We start from the raw sequence: 19,088 nt of genomic DNA, 5'->3' as shown, positions 1-19,088 counted from the left end.
TCCCTCCATGCCCTAACCTCTGCCAGAAAAGGAGGAGGAAGGAGATAGCCGACTGAAGGACAAACCAAGGGGATGAGAAGGCAAACGCTGAATAAAACCAGATCAGAAGCACAAGGGGAGTGCACAAGGACATGACTCAAGGCTCAGTAATGACAGTGAAGGTGACTGACATGGGTTAAAAGAACCTCTTCTTTTCTTCACTGTGCCTTCAAGTTGGTATGCAAAGGGGATCAGTCCCACCGCATATTTAGAACTTGAAGAGCAAAGGAAAGGAAAACGTACTGCTGCAGCACTATTTTTGTCTGAGAGCACCTTTAAGAAACTTCCTTTAAGTTTTGATACAGAACAAGCAACACTGCCCCACACTTGTTAAGGAAAACAGAGCTTGAACTCCCTATTACATCAAGATGTGTAACCCAGTGCTGTTGCTTCATAAAACAAAGTAACGCATCCATCAGTCAGTGAAGTTTCTCCTGTCCATCAAGCGACACACACTCTTGCAAGAGCTTAAGCTTGTCCCCTGTGAGAAGGTAGGTGAGCATCCTTGTCAAACGATTCACCCCAATACGACGCTCAGTGTTTGCTTACAGTAAGGGTTCTCATGCCCACTACACAATTTTCAGTTATAGAACTTTCTACTCGAGTCCTCCTCAAGTTATTCCCCCTGATAACTTAGTCATTCCTCTGTTATGTTCCCCTAACTCCTTCCAGCCTATGTAACCCTTGGTGTGCAGTGATACGACCTTTTGGGGAGCGTGATGGAGTGAGATTTCAAGTTGCCAACAACACAAGGCCCCAGTAAAAGCCATTCTCATGGCTGAGACACACTGATTGCAGAAAGAGATAAAGCTATCATCGCCACAAAGCTGTGTGAGCTCATGCTCCACACCATGTGGTACTGGATCACAAGCAATGACTATCAGGCTAACTGCGGTGGGTTGCCCATCATATGGAGGCCTTTAGCTTCAAGCTCTGGCAAAACTGCTTAAATCTGAGAGTCCCATTGCCTTACTCCTTGCAGACAAGGCTGATTAAATAATCTGAAAATGCCTATGGGCATGACAACATTGTGGAGGTCTTCCATATCAGCATGGCATTCAACACAATGCATCTCTATTTCCAAAGTTAATAGAAATCCCCATGGGTAACGTTTGCTTCCCTCCTGGCTCGCTGTGGGATGCGGCGATGACTCCCGGCTCACTGTGATGGATAGGCTCCGAACAGCAGTGGTTGACATTTTCTACGTGTTGGCCCTTTAATACGGGTTTTATGTTTGCACAGTTGCAATGAACATTCTGCACTGCCTTTAATCCTGGCTGATAAATGAAGCATGAGTCTCCCTCTAACCTTGAATACTCTCGCAGCTGATGCTTGTTTGATATGATCTGCATTTTTCCATGGATCCTGTTGGAAACTGTCCAATTACTTCTCCCCAGCTATCGAAGGAGCATTGCCATTGACTGCTTAATGCTTTTGCTAAAAATTATTAAGCATGCCTGCTTCTTTTTTTTTGCCATACAATAGTCATAAATATCATTTAACCAGTTCCCCAGATTGTATAAAATCTATACAAAAAGGTCAAGAGATCCTACAGCAAAAGGCAACTGAAAATCCTTGGACAAAAAAAAGATGCTGTCTTACTGCCTGTAAACTGATTTAAATCCAAAGTCATGCAGTAAATCTGTGCCTCGGTTAAGCATATATCCATGGAAAAACAGTCTAATTCTGATGTCATATCTGGAATGAGATGAGCATGAAAAAGAAAACAACACTAGGAATAATCCCTCCTCCTTTCTTTCTCACATGTCAGATTTTACTTGAAGGGCACTTTGTGATATATGGGTCTCCATGTATCTTTCCCCTTCTAGTTATAACCTTTCTAAGGCACACACTTTACTAACGAGGAAAAGCTGCAGATCAAAGCATGACAGTTGACACCACAAAAACAAGGAGACAAGGTTACTGGAACAAAACCAAGCAGCAAAACTGATGAAAAGACTTCAAGTACAGAGCGGGCTGATGAAAATCAGCGTGCACTGCATGAACTGAGTAAAAAGGGGATGAAACAGAAGAGAAGCAGGAAAGCCTGATGAAAACCAAGGGCTGAAGAAAGCACAGGAAGCTGATGACTTGGGTTTTCCAACCAGAAGCTCGGCAATGCCTTTAGAATTTAAAGGAGAAACCACTGACAGTGGCACCAAACCACCAGATAGGATAAGGAGGAAGGATACCAAAAGAAGTTTCTTCTCCTGGGTAAACTGAAGTTGGGGCTGTTCAGCCTGGAGAAGAGAAGCTGCGTGGAGACCTCACAGCAGCTTCCAGTGCCTGAAGGGGGCTACAAGGATGCTGGAGAGGGGCTCTCCATCAGGGACTGCAGCCATAGGACAAGGGCTGACGGGTTCAGACTGAAACAGGGGGAGTTCAGGTTAGATCTAAGGCAGAAGCTCTTCCCTGTGAGGGTGCTGAGGCGCTGGCACAGGGTGCCCAGAGAAGCTGTGGCTGCCCCATCCCTGGCAGTGCTCAGGGCCAGGTCTATATGAAGGCACAGTGCTGCGCCTCTTGCTATTTTTTGAGCCCTAAAAATGGCTGGACAGCCCACAAATTGTGTAAAATTAGCCAGCAGCTAGAATGGGCTCTGATTCAATATACGCACCTTCAGCTTCTTTTGCTGAAGCCCCTACCAACCCCAGAAAGGAATAGGAGATGCTATTTCTCTTACAGCTTACCCTTCAGTAAATCTCTTCTTGTATAGGTAGGAAATGCAATTGCATTCCCACACACTTCGATGACAAATCTAGGGAATACTGCAGGAAAACATTGCTTTCCTTCTAAATTTCACCACACAACTTTAGTACATGGAATAAGGGTTGCAGGAATCCCAACTCTTGCACCATTGATGCAGCCACCATCTAGCATGTAAAGTGTGGGTCAATGCCTTTTTAATGCTACCTTAAGAAAGCAGGTGAATTTTAACCACTGCATTCCTGTAAGGGCTTTTTAAACCCCACAAAACCAAGGAAACAGAGGGAGATCTTCATATTGCAGCTGCCTCGAGTTCTTCAGTCATGCTCGGGTACTGTTGTACTGTGCGCTCTCCTACCTTCGAGGCATGTATCAGTGCGGCAGGCATCACGAATGACATGAGGATATTGCAATGAGATCTCTGCCTGAATGCTTGTGTCACTTCTAAGTCATGACTTAGAGAGGGGAAGAAAATGTAGAACAGCAAATGCTGGAGCTTGGCGCATTGGGAGGATTGCAGAAGAGGAAAAGGAGTTTGACATCAAACCGCACTGTTTGTACCACGAGCATGTACCTCCATAGAGGAGGATTCAGTTCAAGTAAGAATTCCTCCCCTGCGCAGCCATTTAGCCCTGTTCCAGTTTACACCTATTTAAAGGGTGCCCAGTGATTTAGTGATACTTTTGGGAAATTTTTCTTTCTTTTAACAGTATTTTTGTTAATTCAAAGCCAGAGGGAACAGGAGTCAGATTCATTGATGCCTCAGATAAGGCAAGGGCACATTCCCAGGCCGTGGAAAATCCCATTCCTTTCCCTGCCAAAAGGGATGTGACCCCACAGCATCCACATTCACCAGAAGGAGCCCTAGTTACCACACTGCTTGCTGGTGGCACCCCATACACCCCAAGCTGTACTTCCAAGTCCTTTCCTCCTGCATCACACCAGACCTGACGAGATGCTGGTGAACATGCCCTGTCTTTAGGGTATTTCCTGGTGGGGGGGAGGCAGAAAAGCTGGGGTGCTGGCACCCTCCCTCCCTTTGCTCTCACGGGAGAGCTGGCCAGGGCAATGGGTACCCACCCTCCACATTTCAAGAGGGCTTAACAGTGAATCTGGGGGAAGACAACAAGAGAGCAGAGATTACAAGTTTATACTTAAGGAAGATAGAAAATAATAGCCAGGGATGGGGAAGCAAAGACTTGGGTGAATGTGCTTCTACATCTGTTCCCCAGCGCAGGGGGTTGCTTTAGAAATAGTTCTTTCTATATAGAAAATATAAAGAAAACTGAGGCTGCTGGGAGGAGCCAAAGAGCTACTCAACACTGCAAAACACAGGAGCAGGGTGCACTGATTCCCAGCACCATGCCGCGCTGTTTAGCTCCCAGCAGAAATGGCCCAGGTGTCATCAGCACAGCAGACGACACAAATAACATGAGGATGGTGCAGTGAGAGCCGAAACAGGCTTCTGTTTGAATGCTTTATGTCTCTTCTAAGCGATTTCTCTTGAAGAAATCCCTTTTTGTTCATCACACACAGTACATTTCTTACACAGAGAAAATCAGAAGCATGGAATATGGAGGTAGCGATTTGTGTCTGGACAAATAACTTTTACTTCTGATCAGGCAATCTTAGGCCAAAGGACACTGCACATTAATAGCTGCAGAAACTAATAGGAAATGCACTTGTGTGAATGATTCATGTACAAGATTAGGATCCCTTGTATACAGGATCGGTGCTTACAGAATTGCGTCATCTGAATGCTCATGGGAAAACGTGGAAGAAGCACAATCAGGTGATGGGAATGTTTCCAGACTCTAAGATGACTGCTGCAGCAAGAGCTTTCCACTACTGATTCAATGCTGTTTGGATAGCCTGTGATTCCAATTACCTTTATACAGTCTTGAAATGCAGATTTAGGCAATCAGTGCTACAGTTTTAGGCGACGCAATGCTGTATCGCTATACTTTGCAAGGACCACTAATGCATTGCCATTCCTGATGACCTTAAATGTAAGGTAAAACTACAATCGAGTTTGACACTATTATCAACCTGCTATTTAAACCTCCTGAGATGAATAGATAAAGCTCTTAAAGGAGCGTTCTCTGATGAAGCTGTGGAGATCATGCTACACAAAAATGATTTTTTCATTTATCTCTCTTTGGAAAATTAAGGATTATTTCACTGCCCCTTGTACTTAATGCACTTCATTGTTATCTTAGTGAGACGGGATGTACTGGCCCGTTGGATGAGACTATCTTGCAGCGCTACTCTGTGGGATCTAGTCAAATGCTCTCTGTGCCATAGATCCTGCCTTTAATGTAGGTACATCTGTATGGACATCACTGCCCAAAAGACTAAATGGCAGCTCCTGCTGAAGCAGGGTGTGGGAGCCTTTTGCCTCAAAGCAGCTCTGAGAAGATCACTCAGAGCAGGCACACTGGGTCTGGGAAACTACCGAGTGGTAGCTCCCATTTCTCACACAACATCTGCTGCCATGGGGATGCCTCGGTGCGGATGGCTCACATGCTTGCTCAGTGTGATTCAGGAAGCGCCTTTTCCGTTTCACTGGAGGAGCTCTGCTTCAAAGGGCAAACCTACTCGTCACAGGAAATAAGAACCTGAAACTTGCAGGGAAAAGGATGCGGAGGAAAGGGAGAGCTGGCAGATGGAGCTGCATGCCAGGGATGGTCCTGCCAGCCCATAAATATTGATGACTTCGCAGCCTCTAAACATAGATTATTCAGGACCCTGAAGCCTGCAGCTGCACGGTCACAGCTTGCTGCTCTCCGAAAGAGCATTCCTGACCTGAGAATGTGCATACGTCTGTCTGAGAACCCCCCGCTGCTCTTTTTAACCCTGCTGAAACAACGCTCTCCTCCTCCTCCTCCTCCTCATGGAGCTTATAGTTCATCATAGTAATGCAAAAGGCAAAAGCCATTTACCCTGCAACAGTTTGAGCAGGTTGCTACAAGGTAGGAGATAACTCTTCCCTTTCTTCCCCTCCTCCTCCAGAAACTGTCTTCATATAAGCCACTTTTTGTCTATTTAATAGAAAAAAGCAGAAGTTTCCAGATAGCAAGAGGGACAGCTCATTTGTGCGTGCACCGTGAGTAACCTAAATGTATTTGGCAGAGGGGATGCAATAATAAGAGCAAAGGGCCATCTTAGATTTGCCTGCTTCCATTTGGCTATGGATCCAGCTAACCTCTGGGACTCAGACAGACATCTTTAAGAGAAATGCATTCAAGATTCGGGCTGGATCCCAAGTTCAATAAGCCAAAACTGGACGTGACCTTCTGAGGATGATAAAGAAATACAGGAAAGTACCAAAGTGCAAACAAGGAGAAGCCAAGCCACAAAGGATTCAGAAAAGTATTTCAGCATCTCTGAGAAAACACAGAGCATCAGGAGCAAAGACAGCCCATCATGAGGGGCTGGCTCATGTTTCAAGGATAGAACTTAAAAGGGTACTATTGGACTCTATAGCAAAACAGGAAAAGCTTAATGTTTGCTTACCACTTGGAAAATAGATACATACAGAGTTTACCATTCTCTCATTCTTCAGCACATGGCTACCACAAATTCATGCTTAAGGCCACATTATGTAAGGTCTTACTCTACACATATTTTGCTGACTTACCTGTGCTCTCAGCCTTCTGTGTTCCAGCAGGGCCACGATCTCTCAGTCAGCATCTGCAAAACTACTCAGAGGTGTAACAGAGCTGCCTGAGGTGCTCTGAAGCTGGTCCACATGGAAGAAAGGGCAGAGCTGGGGCTACCAGACCAAATTTATTCTGGATAACACTGCCACATGTTCCCAATTTCCCCAGAACCTCAAACACACATCAGGGCTTTCCCGAGGAGAGAGGCTTCTCTTCACTGGGGGCTAGTGCAGAAGGTGCTAATTGAATTAGGGATGCAATTGGGCACAGGTGTGCAGCATTGCTGCATGCAGCCAGTAACCTTGTGCCTCCAACAGCATCACAGAGTTATCATTTCACCTGGGGCATCTCTGCAGTGGGTGAGGCACCACAGCTCACCTCCTCGTACGGAAGAGCCTGCTGCTGAAACAAAAAGCTTGGACTCCCTGTTACAGATTACCAGTAGGTTTAGGGGTTAATCAGTTAACTGGAAATTGTTTGGGAATATTACTGTCACCTTTATTTAGGCCCCATAAACACAGAAATGTTTTGTGTCCGTGCTGTTCTCAGCTCCTTCTGGAATCAACCTTTTTGCATGAGTTCAGAACAGCCTTTTTTTATGGCAGCTGTGCCAGCACTGATCTGTGCTGCTTCCTCTCTGGCTTCAGTGTCCTGGTTTTCTTTCCAGCTGAATGGCAGCACAAAGTCAGAAGCAATTCCTATTGAGCACACACATGCAGCTGACCTGGAGATATGTATGGAAATCCCAAGCTGATAAAACAGTTATAAGAAACCCTTCCATGGACTCCTACCAATGTATGTCAAGCTGGTTTTCTTCCTTCTCCTTAGCTCCCCCTTTCTTTTCCTTTTCCTATACAGTTTGCCTGCTTATTGTCAGGTCATCGCTAACGCCTTCCAAGACTTGACCAGAGTCGGTGAAAGAGCTGTTTTTAACCCACCAGCAGTAACACCTCACACTGAACGCACGTCCAGACACCGTGCACAATACACCAAAGTGAGACACCAGGTTTGAATGCAAACTGTTTCGAATGACCTCTTTCTTCCCATCTCAAATCACTCCTAAGCCACACGGGTAAAACCCATGTTTGAGAACATGGGCACTGATGCAGTAGCACAAGCCTTTCGGTTATGGAAACCTCCACATGAGGTGCAAGCACAAACCACCTCCCAGCATGAAGCCTCGGGGACCTGAAACTGTAGTGTCCCCGAGGAAACCTGCTGGATTGGCACATGTTCTTGTGCAGCTTAGGCTCTGCCCTCTGGCTCTCTGCTGGCTTTCCCTTCTTTAAGAATATAGCACTTGCACACTTGCATTAATGTTAATTCACACTGATTTCACATTTTGATGTGATTTCTGTTTTACTCAGGGCCTCAAGCCAGGGTTTTCTGCAGCTCGACGGAACTTCGCTTTCGCTTTACTGCAAACGATTCATCCCTTCCTTAACAATAATATTTATTTCTACATTCACTTCAGAAGGTCTTCGCCTGTTGACACCAGCATGGTACCATTACCAATATATAAACAAAGAGAAATTATAACACGGAGCCTGAATCAAACTCGTGCGCCGCGTCTGCGGTTGACTTTTGAATGGATGCAGCTCCAGCGAGTTTATCCACATAAAAGTAATAATTAACATTCCCGAAGTAATAACTGTTCGGCCACATTTCAAACTGCCAGCTCAGACGTTTGCATGCTTCCAGTATGAGCACGATACGGCTCGGTCTTAAAGCTGCCAAAGCACAGCAGGTTACTCAGCGTGCATAAAAAGAACTGACATTACGTTCAGCAGGGACTTTATCTTGTTTGAATAATCCTCCCTACAAGATCGCTTCAGCATGCAATGTGTTTCATTTAAGCGAAGTCAGAGAATGCAAAATAATGTGGAGTAATTATGCTATTAGATGTTGCTATTACTGTTTTAAGCCCTCTGCCTCAGAGCATAAAGGGTTTTCTCAAGGCTAAGAATTGTCAGCAGAAGATCAAATGCACCTCTTGAGTAACCTCGTTAAAAGCAATGAAGTTTCCTGAAGACTGAAGTCGGTCCCTTGCTAAACTACACCGAGAACTAGGAAAAACACAGGAATACAATATATCATATGCTTCCAATTGGCATGAACTCGTATTTCTACAACACCCCAACCTGAAGTTCTCCAAAGACTTTACAGTCCTCTACAGAACAGAATAACCCATCTAGCAGACCAGCTGCTGACACCTCTGTGTGCTAAGACGCACCGATGCTGTAACTGCATCCCGGAGGTGGGCACCTGCCAACGTCAGCCAGAGCATCGGCTTTGGTTGCTGTCTCATCGGGCTCTCTGTGTCACACTCATCTGGTTGGGAAACAGAAATGGCACCTTCAGGTAGACTGAAAGAGAAACAGATGTCTGACGTTGCCAGGAATGTGTGTTTTGAAACCCCCTCCCTCAGCCACTAACGAATCACACGCCGGCAGTCCTGAGTTCATCCCTAGCACCCAACCCAGGCGTGACACTGCAAGAGCAACTTCCTGAGTAACTACGGACAACTGCGGCTCCTGAGGTCCGATGGCAGTCTCCTGTAGAAAAATACAGTGGAGTACTAGAGTGAGTAGCGACTGTGAGCCATTCAGCCAGTAGGCTGAAATTCTCTCTGATTACTATTTGATGATAGCTTATGCTCAGCATGAGTTCGTAATCTCCTTTCCTACATCCTACACAAGATGGCAATGGATCATTATAGTGAGTGAGGCAGCTATTGTAATTTTTATTGGAGGTACCAAAAAGGCCTTTTGTCTTCAAATACAGTTCATTTTCAGTCAGGATCAAAACCTAACGGGGAAAACAAGAGGGAAGAAACTCAGCCAGGACTGCTATTTGACAGAACACCACCTCGCCACTGTCCACAAAGACAGTAAAAATTGTGCTCGCTTCCTGAAGTTGTATTACTTTTAACAGCAAACACTTTTTTTGCCTTACTATGTAACCTTCTGTTTATTTTCATGGCTTTTTCCTAGTGTCCTAGCCCTCAAAGGGAAGCATTCCTTACCAGCATACTTTATGTTGTTGTGACAATGCTACACGGCTTATTCTAGGAAAGACTTGCTGGGATTTATTAGCTAGAGGGCTACTTACTAACCTGACACGTGGAAAATCCTTTTCAGCTTTGCAACTGAGAATACTACCCGGTGGATGCCATCCGAGCAGGTACACAGAGCCAGCCTACTTGTACCAGCTGACACGAACATGTCAGTCTGGCAGAGCACTGATACTTGTATGTAAAGTTAAGCTCCTGAGCAATTACATGTGAGCTCAAGTGCTGCGCTGGACTGAAGCCACAGGACCTGAACCAAAACTCGTGGAACTTGATCAGAGTATTTTAAATAACTTCAGTGGATTCTGGATCAGGTCCATGCTGTCTGCTAGAGGTATTGGCTACATTTTTCCAAATAAAAGAAGTTGGGAATAATATATCAAAACCTTTGATCCAGGACTAGCAGGCCCAGGAATTAAGACTCAGTGCCTTTATATGATGAATTTACAGATTTCCTGAACTTAGGAAAGCATGAAAAACACTGACAAATACTTATGTTGACATACAAATAAGTACAGGAGACCAAAGGGTAGAAAAGGCATTCTAATCCTTTAAAAATATTGAACCATTCCAGAGCAGAGAGAGTCTAATGATTTCAGTCCCCAGTTGTTTACACAAGCCCTAAGCCCTGTATCCATGATGACATTTCATTTTACATCACTTGTTTCTTTAATCAGTTGTGTTTCATAAAAGCTCTCTTTCAGCCAGGTCAGCGGGGAATGTGCTGAGCTACCATGAGCAGCGACTGGAGTCCCTGATTTCATCTGCCTGCTTCACGGACTGCACGTGTACGTGCGATCCCAACTCCGCGCCTCGGGGACCGCGGTCTGAGGTCCGTGTGTGCCCCAACACATTACCCGGCTTTCGTAACTAGGATCACACCAACATCTTCTTAATGTCTGTGGCACCCTTTGTCTGTTCTAAAGAGTGTAACTGTTGACCCTGCCTCATACTCGTTGGTGCTTCTACCACGGTAATTTCTGCTGTCTTTGAGTGCCTTCCAATACTCGTTAAGCACTGTGACTTCATATATCCCTTACGTGTCGTTTCTTTTTTCACCTTCCCCCGGAGGAGCTGTGTACACAGCAGAGCACCTTGGACACAGTGTCTGCGGCCTGGTGCCGTGGGTTTAGCCACTTTTCCCAGGGCAAGTTTACCTTGGACTATGAATATAGTTTCCAGGCTCGACTGGGGCAAGTATCTGACAAGTGAAGCTTCAAACGCTTCATTCATCAAAACCAGTTACACTCACCAAAACAGACCACTGTATGAAAAACTCAACATGCACACACACACGCACACACATACATATAAGAAGGATTTCTTTTAAGAAAACATTTCTTTTACAAAAACAAAAGAATCTAACATGCCCCTTAGATTTTTGATGGGTCAGCTACTAATCGGTATTTATAGCTGCTAAAACCTGTTTTCAGCCTTGAACCAAACAATCCCCTGGCTCCAATGACTGTTACCCAGAGAGCAGCTGAGAAGGGAGCAGCCACAAGCAGAGGAGGCCAGACAGAAAAGAGGAGAAGTAATTTATTGATTCTTCTGATCCCTCCCTCCCAGCCTTTTATTACTGCCGGGTGCTCTGAGCAGAACCATCCCAGATTCCCCCACCCCTGCTTGTGTTTGCTCAGATTGCTGCAGCACGGCCCTTCATAGAAATAACCAGCAGAACACCAATCAACTAATTCATCTACTTGGGGGGGGGGGGGGGGTGTTTCTAGCAAAATGACCTCCAACCAAGTGTTTCTTTTACCAGGGTGCACACTTGTGTCGACTAAGTAAGCGTATGAAATTCCTTCTGCCTTCTGTCATCACACCTGATTAAACATCACATATACGCTGTATTTCCAATAGTTGTACTATCTTTCTCCTGATCACTTGCAGGCTGGTACTAATCAAAGAGCTCCAGCTGTAACGGCAAGAACACTGACCTTATTGTAAAGCACCAGAAAGACAGTCTCTGCTCCAAAGACTGTACCTGATTCGAACTGGACATGGGCAAACGTTCCTGTATTTCTCCTGCAATCCTTGCCCAAGTGACCTCCAGCGTAACTTTGGTGGCCTGCAGCTTCCCAAAACGCCCTATGATCTGTCATGGCCCTTGTGACTATTTTGAGGCAGCTGAAGGTGCTGTAAGAGCATGAAGAAATCTTGCTGCTGAGACTGCTGCTGAACTCTGCCTCCTTCCACTAGAGATGGGCACAGCTTAGCACGGGGATGGTTAATTTGACCTATCTAAGAATTTAACATCTGAATTGGCTTCTTGTTTGATTTACAACTGGAGCCAAAGAGTAGGATTTTGCTCATGGGAAATTACCTTTGTGGGTTTTTGACACATACTGGCTGACTAAAGAGAGGAAAGAGATTTCAGTCTTTCCTCAGCGCTAGAGTGTGTTGCATCTTCATACAACAATCACTGAAGTAAAACTGACTACAGAAAATGCACCTCTCCCTGTGTACAAAATGTATCCATGTGCTGAAAGTGTTAGCAACCTGTTAATTAATGGGAATATAAATGATCCAAGGGCTTTCTTTCCTACTTCTTGCAAAGCTTTCCAACCTACTTGTGTTTAAAAGGCAAGAGCGGTACTCGTGCTTCGAAGCTTAACAGCTAAGATGGGTATGTACCTTCCCTGAAGAAAACATTATAACGAATCCATTGCTATTGTGTGGCATAGTGCCTCCTTTTTTAATCATTTCCTTCTCTATTTCAATTAAATATCATGCTTCCCCAAAAATAAAGCTCAAAGATGCAAAATGCAAACCAGCACTAGCACACCCTGATAACAATGGTACCTTCTGCAGATGGTAATGCTATTAGCATGAGTGACTGTTAGTAGAATTATTCTTGAGATAAATATAACCTGAACGGCGTGAAAGTGTCTGGAGGGAGCTCAAAGTGACCCCAAACTCACTCATTTATATATTTCTTGGGTTGCACTTGGAAACTGTAGTAACTAAGATGCTGTTACAGCTCCTAATTCCCCTCAGCCCTGCAGAATCAATGAGATGGGTTATAGTCTTCCTTGCAAAGTCTTAGAAAGAACTGTTTGCTAGATTTCAATCCAGGAGACTCCAGAGCTCACAGGTGTCAGAGGGCAGGTTTTGGCCTGCAGGCACTTGATTGCAGTTCAAGATGACTGAGGGGGGAGAAGGCCACGTAACCTCAGTGACACACATTTGTCAAAGTGGCAGCTAAGAGACTCCTGCTCCTAGTGTGTTGCATGTAAATCTCGGGAAGAGAACAATCACACAAACCCACAAGCTCATTTTTGTCTCTTTGAGTTTGGCTTGCTTGGCTTCTTTCAGAGCAAGGCTCTACTCCAAGGCTGGAAAGTCTATGAGACTCCACAGGAGTGTTACCATGGAGTTTCATGGGCTTGGGCTCAAGCCATAAATATTTAAGTAGAACTAATAAAACAAAACCCAGAAGATGGCCAAATGCCCAAGTGAAACCATCTCGAGCCTGCATGAGCTGGAGGTAAGGTTAATGTAACGTTGAAGATAAAGGGAAAGCAGCACTTTATTTAACACATCTTCAGCTCCTATCATCAAGCCTTCAGAATGGGAGACAAGCTCCCTTTTAACATTAACTTTCCCTCAATAAAAGCACATGTTTTAGTGAGGGGGAAAAAAAAAATCACATATTTTAATAAAATAGAACTAGCAAGGACATAAAAATATGAATTTTGAAAACCAAGCCTGGGTTTCCCAGTGGGAGGAAGTTCACGTCTGCCAATTTCCAATAGCTGGGATGCTGTGAGTACGCATGGTGTTTATTGACTTCTAAATTAAAGCAGTCCATGTCAAGGAGAAGCAGAGTGATAGAGGCCACTCTTCCAGCTTCACACCGTGCGTGTAAAACAGTAACCATCAGCAAAACTTTACTGAATGAACTGCCACCAGTGCAGCCGTGAGGTATTTTGGAACAGGAGAACATCGTCCAGCCAAGTGTGCACCCCTTCTTTGCTTATCTCATTCTCATTTTCTGCTTTTTTCACTGTATTGCTCAATCAATCCCATCCTTCCCCTCAACCAACAAGCCACCCTTCATGTCTCCTGGATCGATTTATATATACCACACACTTCAGTCATTCCCCTTCATTTGTTAACTTTTTCCAGATGACTCTTAGTAAAACTGCCTGGATAATTCACAATTAATCATTTACTCAGTGAGTTTACCTTCTTCTTATGTTCTGTTTTCCTCCAACACATTCTTTGTTAGAAAGTATTCACTCACTACGGGCTGGCGTTGCAGGCGAGTGCCTGTGTAGCTACTGTTAAGCAAGAAGCCCAGCAGAGGTCCCAGTCTTACCCTTCAGACAAAGCTATTGTCCACCAATAACAAGATCAGGAAAAGATGATGTTTTCCACCAGGAAAACAAGATCAGTTGAGATGTTGGGGGTACAGCTCCTCCCAATTCTTCCCATTTAAGGCAGAAGAAGGGAGTATGCCTTTCCCCTTTAACTTGTCTTCTCCTTCCTCTCAGAGCCTGGTCCAGATCTTACAAGCTCCAACATCTTTGCTTAGCTACCCTTTACTACCCAGTATTTAAGCTCCAATCAGTTTTGATTGCGCTTTTTCTCTTGCATTATCATAGTTTAGAAACATGCAGTCCTACTAAATAAGCCATCATCAACATATTATCAGTAGGGCAGACTTCTAGCTCTGGTTAACAGAGAAGCTCCAGTGAAGGCAGCAGCATCACTTCACATTTACATGAAGGGAACTGAGGTGTGAGTGAGTGGCTGGGTGGGTGTTTATCCACTAGCCAAGGCTAACTCAGCAAACAGCATGCCTAAATAAAGCACAACAAGTACATCTTTGGCTCACCTTCCCTCAGCCTCAGTAAGCAGGTGGTTGCTGCACTTGAAAGAGTGAGCCTGAGCCTCTGTTTTGCAACTCTTCAAGTGGTGCTGAGGAAATGTGCAAAAGGACTCCCACAGGGAAAACCTCGTGTTAAGGAAATTCACCAAGAGGAGGGCCGTGCTCCAACACCTCTTTGCACATTTTAATCAGTGACCATAAATACCATAAACATTGCTTAGAATAAGGACTGGTCCTCACCCTGCCTTCTAAGGAACCTGAGCTATAGACCTCAGCATAAGGACACGGAGCTGTTGGAGCAAGTCCAGAGGAGGCCACGAGGATGCTCAGGGGCTGCAGCACCTCCCATATGGGGACAGGCTGAGAACACTGGGGCTGTTCAGCCTGGAGAAGAGAAGCTACGTGGAGACCTCAGAGCAGCTTCCAGTGTCTGAAGGGGGCTGCAAGGATGCTGGGGAGGGACTCTTCATCAGGGTCTGCAGCCACAGGACAAGGGGTGATGGGTTCAGACTGAAACAGGGCAAGTTCAGGTTAGATCTAAGGCAGAAGCTCTTCCCTGTGAGGGTGCTGAGGCGCTGGCACAGGGTGCCCAGAGAAGCTGTGGCTGCCCCATCCCTGGCAGTGTTTGAGGCCAGGTTGGACACAGGGGCTTGGAGCAAGCTGCTCTAGTGGAAGGTGTCCCTGCCCACGGCAGGGGGCTGGAACTGGATGGGCTTTAAGGTCTTTTCCAACCCAAACCACTCTGTGATTCTATGATTCTATGTTCTTTATCCTTTCACATCTCTGGATCATCAACTCTCTAATTCCTTTGTTTTGAAAAAGCACTCAGTGTCTTTGAGAAAACTATATACCACTCATTTTCCCATGGAAAATGGTCTTTGTGGTTAGGCACACTTAGAAGTGAAAAGATGTGGGTTTGAACCTCTGACTGAGCAAGAGCTTTCACCACAGCACTCAGTCACATACAAACACCACTTACCATCACCGTGACCATCTACAAGAGAACATGACCACGATGACGGCTTTGTGAGGGATTAGAGGATTTTGCTGTACCAGTCTCTGGAAACACCTACAAGACAAAGTGCCTCAAGAGCTTCAGGTAGAACAAACACTGGTCTGGGGATGTCAAGTACAGCGGGAACACAATTACTTAGCTGGTCAAATCAGGCCAGTTTAGGCCTGCACAAACCTCAAGGGACAATTGTTCTTTTGCCAGCAGAATAAATGTCTTGCACCCTTGAAGGCTATTGCTGAGGGACAGACATTCTTAGGCATTCCGTACTTTAGGATGATAAATTATCCACTGTGTATTTACCTGATTTCATTGGGAGGTTTTTCATTGTATCATGTACTCCTTTAGCACCTACTTTAGGAAATGAATCATGCCCTAAAAAAAACTTCATTCCTTTCCACTGGCTGACAACAATCTGGCTTTGATGTATTATCCCCAATTTAGGCATCGATATGTCCTGATTAAACCTTCCCCAGACACAAGGAGGACTGGATGTGCTTTACTGCTCGACAGCAGCTGAACAGGCCCTTTTGAGTGATAGGGTTTGCATTTAGACCATCTGATTCTAAAAAAAATGATGCTTTTACCACTCAAGTCTTTTCCTGCACCCTGCTTTTGCGGACCTTGTTGACAAACATTGTGCAATATGAATAAAATGGCATATAAACTGGCTTTTTTAATATATATATGAATAAAATGGCATATAAACTGTATGCTATGTTTGATAGAAATTGTGGAGCCATCTGTCGTTTCACCTTCTGCTAAAGGAATACCAATGTCCAGGTTTTCCATCCTCACTGTGGCTTAAACAACTCAGATTCATTTGGCGTTCATACACTGAGGAGATAGACACGAAGTTTGGAGTGGGAGTGAGTGTTTTAAGAGGGTGCTGTGTTAGAATGGAAAACACTACGCTGCTTCAGCGGGTAAGCATCTGAGCCTGCTTCCACATGAATGAGACATTTCCAGAGGCCTTGGCAAAGCCCAGCTAAACACAATGCTCATTCAGTTCATAAAAAGGGCTGCACTTTCTCTCCTGACAAATCTGACTCCCGAGCACACAGCGTGGCCACAACTCACCTCTGAGCTCCCCTAACGCGGGCCAAAACTTCACAATACCCACCGATGATTTGCCTTCATTAAGAGCCCACATTCAGAATGAAATAAGCCTCGGGACCCACACTTTTCAAGACAATTGATGCATGGATTTGCCAGACCTATCGCTTGCAGCACAGAGCCCATTTTTGTCCCTTTAATGTCCCAGGTATGTGAAACCCACGGCCATAAAATGGAATTCAAACAGGTCTAACAGTCAAGCTTGTCTAGGTACTTTCTGCCCCCAGAAAAAGTATTTGGTGGGTTGCACAAAAGTTCCACTGAGCTCTGCACTGCTGCAGGGCCGCCGGGCTGCTGAGCTTCAAGGAAACACACCATCCTTTATTTTAATCATCTTTTCCTGTGCGCCGCTTACCTTTACGCACGTATTTGATTTGGAAGCGCTCATAGTTTTCATACCTCCATTAATCATTGGGAATGAGCACTGGGGAGCTCTGGGGAAATTTCGGGGGGTGACATCATCACCGGGATCCTGAAAACACTAATGAGGAATGGCAGGGGAGCGCAGCTGGGAAATGAAGCTAAACTGATAACACATTGTGGCTGGCTAATTGCAAAGTTTTAACCCACAGTCAAGGTGAAATCGTTCCAATACTGCTGCGCAGTTGCTCTTCTATGAGCACAACTTCAGTGTGAAAGATGCAAACGCGATACGCAAAATGCTGGTAAAGAGTTAATTCGGCACCTCCCTGCTACGGGTCATCCTGGGAAAGTCACTTCTATCCATCTGGTTAATTTATGAAGTGATCCAATGCTGTATGTGCATTTCTTGGTCCATTCCCCCCCCCCCCCCCCAGGACCCACAGAGGCTGCATGCCTTCTCCCTGTCCTCATCATTAGTTGCACTGAATCTTATAGTCCAAGCATTCATAAGGAATTATGAAGGGAAGTGGGAAAAGATTTACTACTAGAAAGAGTCTTGGACACATACATGTAATAAATCACAGGTCACTGGCCTGGCCTGTAAGCAAACTGTTGTTTAGCCAAAGAAATAGTTTATGTTCCTCTTATCGGGAATGACTTCATTAGCATTTCTAGAATTCTTAACTGAGCACAGGGCAGTTGATCCATCCTGCACAGAAACGGAGCTGAAAAGTGTCCAAGGCTTTATTATTTTTCCAGAAGAAAATGTCCTGGTTTTTCCAGCTGCAGGTTGGGCAAGTTCCATTTCGTGAATGTTTTTAAATCTCCCAAGTATTAATGTTAGAAGTAACACAAGATTCATTAGCTGAGCTTAAAGTAGTTTTCAGAGGTGCACTTGATGGAACACGAGCTCATCCATGATGCTCAGAGGACATGGCAGATTACTAGCCACACAAAAGGGCGACTATTTGCTAACATACACATCAGGAAACCTTGGAGCCAGCCATTGAGATTGAGCACAAAACTATGTCTGACTGAACACTAAGGTTTCAGCATTTTGACATTGCTCTCAATTTGCTTGGGTTTTCATCCAGAAAGCAATGATTTAAAGACTAAAGGCTCTGTTTAGCAAAAATGTTCCACTGCTTTTGCAATGCTTAAGCCAAGAATGTCATGAAACAGCTTTTTGGCACCCAGACGAGCTATTAAGCAGCAGCTCAGCTGGGACCCCAAACCAGGTGTCTCCTGCAGAGAGCACTCAGGAGGTAGACTTTTCATGTTAACAGCTCTCCCCAGCCTTGCTCTGCTCCCAGGCTCCATTCAGGACCGTGACCTCTCTTTCTGCAAAAGCAGTTTCCAGAAGTCAGTCTTTGCAATGACAAATGGTCTTGTCCCGAGCTCCACGTCGGGAGCCCCGTGACCGCACTGACTCCCCACCCGACACAGGCAGGAATTCTCTGTCTTTACACGCCATAGGTGACTGCAGATACTGAAATGAGCGTGATTTCTGCATATGAGTTGAGCAGTGGTCAGTGTGCAGCTCCTCCAGAGACCTGCCAGCCCCCTGAGCGGAACGCTGCACGTTCCGAAAGCTTGCAGTGGGGCCCATTTGGCCTTTTCATCACCAGCCAAATCTCATGTGGTCCTGAAGAGAGAGGCAAATCAAACAGAAGGAGGATAGAAAAGAAGGAAGATGAAAAACCCATAAAGGCTCAGTTCCGCGGCCACGATGAAATGAAACCAACACTTTTGCCACCTGATCAGAGGTGAAGGAAAACTTCCAAAAACATTTGCTGAAAGTCATCTAAAGATTCCAACTGAGGGGAGAGCCTGGGGGAAGCGCTGGGAGGGCGAATGAACCCGCCTTGGCTGTGGGTTTGACCTTTCCCCATTCTCTGGCAGTGTCTTGCAGCAGCAGTTAGCGGAGCAGGAGGCTGTAAATCAGTATCACAGGACATTTGCAGAGCATCGGATTCAGGGCCGCAAGTGCTCGCATGTGAAACTACTCAGAGCAATGAGGCTCATCCAGAAAGCAGGAGATTGCAGGTGTCTGCTCAAAGCAAGTTTCAGTGCTGAACTTTGCTCTTTGCCTCGCAGATACAGCAATAAGCAGCTCCAGTGTAGGAGACGCATCCAAAACAGGCCGGCAGGAGCATTAATGTCCTACTTGAAAGTGCTCCCTATCTTCAGTTCTCCTTAAGAGAATAGTAGTCTGGGAGTGAGACACCAAGAACAGCAAGGACCATCTTCATGCTCTTAGTATCAAGAAACAATTAGACTGCTAAA

General features: G+C 45.3%; 1 long non-coding RNA gene across 1 annotated transcript in view; it reads right to left on the bottom strand.

Moving 5' to 3' along the window:
* The window catches only part of LOC133282700 (uncharacterized), a 36,625-nt gene extending 30,028 nt beyond the window's left edge, over positions 1-6,597 (bottom strand). The window contains exons 1-2 of the long non-coding RNA XR_009747696.1: positions 6,383-6,597; positions 1,593-1,737 (exon numbers count right to left, since the gene is read on the bottom strand). This is a non-coding gene — a long non-coding RNA (uncharacterized LOC133282700). The remainder of the gene's footprint in view (positions 1-1,592; positions 1,738-6,382) is intronic.
* Between the last annotated feature and the right edge of the window lie 12,491 nt (positions 6,598-19,088).

Source organism: Pezoporus flaviventris, unplaced genomic scaffold (assembly GCF_033815535.1).
Source record: "Pezoporus flaviventris isolate CSIRO_AGI_PZ_B2104156 unplaced genomic scaffold, CSIRO_AGI_Pfla_v1 ptg000132l, whole genome shotgun sequence".
In the NCBI taxonomy this organism is placed as follows: Eukaryota; Metazoa; Chordata; class Aves; order Psittaciformes; family Psittacidae; genus Pezoporus; species Pezoporus flaviventris.
This window is presented reverse-complemented; position numbering and strand designations above follow the sequence as displayed.